The 5347-nt window shown below is 30.5% G+C and overlaps 1 long non-coding RNA gene across 1 annotated transcript; it reads right to left on the reverse strand.

The window, feature by feature from the left end:
* Positions 1-2838: 2838 nt before the first annotated feature.
* On the reverse strand, positions 2839-4987 carry LOC133701179 (uncharacterized). The gene is made up of 2 exons (XR_009843520.1): positions 4091-4987; positions 2839-3227 (listed from the first exon to the last, which is right to left on the reverse strand). It is a non-coding gene; the product is annotated as an uncharacterized LOC133701179 (long non-coding RNA).
* Between the last annotated feature and the right edge of the window lie 360 nt (positions 4988-5347).

Raw genomic sequence — 5347 nt, forward strand, 5'->3', positions numbered from 1 at the left:
AAATAATCTAAAGAATCATTCTTTGTAAACCCATGAATAAAAAAAGTCTAAACAGTTAGTCTTTTTTTTTTCATCAACCTTAACAAATATTTTTAGCATGAAAAACATAAATTTAAATCCAAAACTTTTCAGCCTAATATTGTTTCGTGGCGAGTAATAGAAACTGATAATTAAGAGAAATTATAACGGTAATTACTATAATTAATTCTATAAACAAAGTAGTCTTTGGTTTTCACCACACGCGTACTTGACTCGAGTTCCAAGCTCGAGTCTGGGTTTATTGTGAAATAATCAAAAGTGTTGTTTTTGTTGCCCCGTGTGAACAATTAGTTTTCCTCTTCATCAAACCAAACAATTTTTTTAGCACAAAAACATGTCATATTTAGAGCTGAGAAATTTAAGTTTAATATTAAATTATGGGGGTAGTTAAGGCCAAGAATGAAGGAGATTTATTTAGGTAATTGCCGTAATTAATTTTATAAGCAAAATATGTTTCAGGCTTAAATCACATGCTTGTTCAAGTCACGCTCCAAGCCTTAGGTTTGAATTTGAATTTATTGTAAAATAATAAAAATAATTATTTTTCTTGACTCATGAATAAATATTGTGGACAATTAGTGTAATATCTCATATCGGCAGTTGAAGATTTAGAGGAGGGTTTTATATGAGCATGCTCACCTTGACTAGTAAAATGTGTTTTAGGGTCATGTGTGGCTGCCAAGAATAAATATGTGAGGCTCATGGGCCAAAACGGACAATATCCTGCTAATAGGGTGGAGTGTTACATTAGAACAACAAATTCATAAGACTCGTGGGCCAAAGCGGATAATTTTTTGCAGGTGGGGTGGGATGTTACAATTTGGCATCAGAACCTGACTCACTAGCTGTCCGGTGGTGCCAATGGGGTCGTCGTGCTCTTTAAAGGGGGTGGACTGTAATATCCCACATCGGCGGGTGAAGACTTGAAGGAGGGTCTTATATGAGCATGTCCACCTTGCCTAGTAAGACGCATTTTAGGGTTATGTGTGGCTGTCAATAACAAATCTGTGAGGCTCGTGGACCAAAGCGAACAATATTTTGTTAGTGGGGTGAGATGTTACAATTTGGCATCAGAGCCCAACTTACTTGTTGTCCGGCGGTACCGACGGGGTCGTCAGCCTCTTTAAGGGGATTGGATTGTAATATCTCATATCGGTGGGTGAAGAATTAGAGGAGGGTCTTATATGAGCATACTCACCTTGATTAGTAAGACGTGTTTTGAGATCATGCGTGGTTGCCAAGAACAAATCTGTGAGACCCGTAGGTCAAAACGGACAATATCTTGCTAATGGGGTGGGGTGTTACAATTAGTCTCCTTCTTCATCAACTTAGATAATTTTTTCAACACAAAAAAAATGTCATATCTAATGATGAATAATCAAGGTTGACAAGGAAGGAAATTTATTATGATAATTACTATAGTTAATTCCATATTAGTTTTAGTTCTAAAATTCTTAAAAAAATGAGCTGAAAGTGGAGTGTGTTGGATAAAATTCTAAAAATTTCTCACTTTTCTTCACCTTGGTTTTAACCTAGTTTTTTTTATATAAGCTCTATTTTCCTTTTTAATTTTTAATTTTATAGCTCAAATTCAATTTTTGTAAAGAAATATTTGAGAATTATTTTTTTTGATTCATGGATCTTAATTAAAAGTGTATTTAAACAAGATAATTTTATTGGAATCTTGTAAAGTTGGTTGTATATATCTTGTTCGTATGGAGTAAATAATAATAAAATTTAAAAGACAAAAACTTATCCTTAATTTTTTTTTATACTCAACTTGTTATATTCTAATTGATTTAAGAAATAAGTAACTATATTGTTTTAGTTTAAGTCTAACATATTATATAATTAATATACATGCTAGATTTTTAGTCTGATCTTCTTATAAGTTTTAATACATTCTTGAAATGCAAGTTGTATATTATTTTGATTACAAGTTTACATTGTATAATTAAGTACTGATTTTTGAAAAACAATAACCACCGTCAACAACCATTGCGTATTTTAGCCTAATTTTGACAACGAAAAATTCTTGTAGAAAAGCAACAAAATTAGAGAGAAAAAAAGTAATTTTGGAATAAAATAAGCCCACTTTGATAACTGAAGAAAGTTCGGTGTGGTCCAGGCTATCCTATTGCCCTATTTATTTTTATGTTTTAAAAATATTTTTAAAAAATTTAATTTTTTAATATTTTAATTTGCTTCAAATTAATATTTATTTGATATTTTAAAATTATTTTGATGTGCTGATATCAAAAATAATTTTTTAAAAAATAAAAAATATTATTTTAATACATTTCTAAGTAAAAAAACATTTTAAAAAATAATTATAACCACACTTTTAAACACCCAATCACCTTTTTCAAACACTTTGAAAAGTGTCACGTGTCACAAGTTACTATCAGTGTTATGCGTCTATTCTCTCATTTGTTTTTATATTTTAAAAATATTTTAATACAGTAAATTAAAAGTTTTGATACTATTTTAACATTTGTTCACCTTGATATTAACAAAGTTTTAATACAGTAAATTAAAAGTTTTAATAATTCATACTATAATATCAAACAAGATCTTAGAGGCATAGAAAGAAAAACTTGGATTTTTTTTAAAATTAATACAATAAATTAAAATTTTTGATAAAATAATATTATTTTTTAAAAGTAGTAAAATAACACTCTTTCACCTTATCATGTTTTAACTTATATTCCAATTAAAATCTTTAAAAGTTATTATCTGCAATAGTTGTCCTTTACTTTTTAGTATCAATAATATAATCTGACTTGCGATAACAAATGATTATAAACAATAAAATATAAATTTATTATAACTAGATAAAAATTTACCTTATACAAATAACATGTATCACTAAACAAATATATTTATGAACATGGGAGACAGATCCAGAAACAATAAAAAAGTCAGTCATGCAGGGCTATAAAAATGCGTTTTCCAGTGCAAGAGAGAAAGCAACGGTTTTCATCTTCTTTTACAGGCGGCTGAAGCAGTAGCAGGTTCAATTCTGAAGTAACATCAAAGATTTGTGCCAAGTCTTCTGTTTCTTACAAGAGTCCATTAATTCGAGGCCTTTGAAAAGTTCAAACTTCGAAGAACACGAGACTTGGTTTGTCTTGATCTGCACCTTAATATCTTGCTATAAGAAGCAAACACAGCTACCAGCCTTTTATCTTTAACATAAAACAGGATTAGTGAAGTCAATTATGTGACATCGACTCCGATAATTAGAGAAATTTCGCAGCATATTAGATCAAGCCAATTGTACTGCACTAGATCGAGCCAGCCACCCTGTTTTGTCTTACTAATTAAATTAATCGAACTGATGAAAATCATGAAATAAACTGTTCTGGTTTTCATGTACTTAGTCATGTAACGTAAAAATATCTTTAAAAAATAATAATAAAATGATCGTCAAGGGTACTTCACACGCTAAATTTCAACGTCAAAGTCACGCGGATGAAAATAATATAAAAAAACAACAATTAAAAAGATAGAATGGACTGAATTCATACTTTATTATTGATTTTTCGAATTTGTTTATTTAAAAGGTTTACCACTCCTAAATAAAATAAAAACCAACATGTGAAAAAATTATAATCCTAATTCAAATAGAATAGACAATATAAAACTCAAAAATCAAAATTAATATAAAAACCTAGAAACTTCAAAAAAAAAAATTTAAGTTTTTTAGACCTTAATGAGTTTTTTTTGAGTTGATTTATTATAAAACTAAGCTGATAAACTTATATAGTAAAATTTAAACTCGATACAATAAGAAATAAAAAATTATGGTTTTTCTTATCAATCTATTTGTATTAAATCCACAACTTCCTATTTCTACATCACAAAAGAGGGTTCGGCCAAAAAAATACTTAGGTTAATAAAATATAACCAAGTTTTAAAGTGACGCAACTCATGTATAAAACTCAAATCGAACCGAACTAGTGGATTGAGATTTCGGACAGGTCAATCTTATGGTTCAGATTTCTAGCAACAAGCATGTTAAGTGCGAGGTAAGAGCATATGAACTCACCTGCTTGGTAGGCACGATCATTGTTGCATTTCCTTGTCATGTGGCCTGTCATTTCACTCTGCCAATCGAAACTCAAGACCAGTAGGGTCAAACTAACACAAAAGAAAAACAGGAAGATAGAAATGCAGAGAACTAGAACAATGAAAATCAAAATAAACAGTAATATTCCAATTTCCAAAACCAAGATTCAAATTAATTAGCTAGAAAATTAGCATGAAATCCTTCTTAAAAAAAATAGAGCAATCGTAAACATTGCTATATATAAGCACCGGCTTCACTCCAGTGTCCAAGCACATGCTAAAATGCTCTAGTACTGAAAATGCATGGAATAAGAAAATAAGGAATACGAGGAGAATATGATCAAAATAAGGAAGCAAATAAATAAAAAATCATTTGGCAATTATAAAGATCACATGGTGGGAATTTAAATTGGCAAGTAATAACAATTAGTTACTCAAACAAAATTTGGGAAAGCTAACATCTCAGCTCTTCACCATTTTTCTTCCAATCCAGGTTTGATGTTTGAATTCCTTCAATTGGCGTTAATTATATGAAAAAGAAAAAAGAAAATCAAGGGGTTAAAGACTTTAGACGCACGCAGCGTGGCACCATCACTCCTCTTGCAAGTTTTGGTGGCGCAACGCTAGCGTGCGTCTAAAACCACCCCCTTCTCTGCCAATTGCAAATCTTCCGTCTCTCATTCACGCTCTCGGCTCTCCCACCCGATTATACCTTAGTCCCTCTCTATCTCAATTACATTATTTGTAAGGAATGGAATTGGATCATGGAGGACGAGGATTGCTTTATTCATAACGATTTATAGGGTAGTGCCCACGAGAGGAGGGGCAGCCAAGGGGAGTAAAGGACACAACGCATGCATTATCACCCAGGATAGGACCAAATTTTAGCCGTGCATCGGACAGAGCTTAATGTAGTTTGAAATTTATGTTGTGGTTTTTTTTTAAAGTAATTTTTATTTAAAAAAATATTAAAAAAATATTTTTTTTATTTTTAAAAATTATTTTTGATATCGTTTGACTTGAAAACATAAAAAAAAATTAATTTAAGATAAAAAAATAAAAAAATTAATTTTTTTCAAAAATATTTTTAAAATATAAAAACAAAAATACCTCCTTCATGTACTGTACAGCTCCCAGTACAAATGTAGGGCACACGCGGGCCGCTACAACTGGTGACAAATGGGCTACTGCTTTGTCAAGATGTGAGAGCTGATTTATAAAGTAAAATCCTTAACAA

This window comes from Populus nigra, chromosome 8, assembly GCF_951802175.1.
Source record: "Populus nigra chromosome 8, ddPopNigr1.1, whole genome shotgun sequence".
Lineage (NCBI taxonomy): Eukaryota > Viridiplantae > Streptophyta > Magnoliopsida > Malpighiales > Salicaceae > Populus > Populus nigra.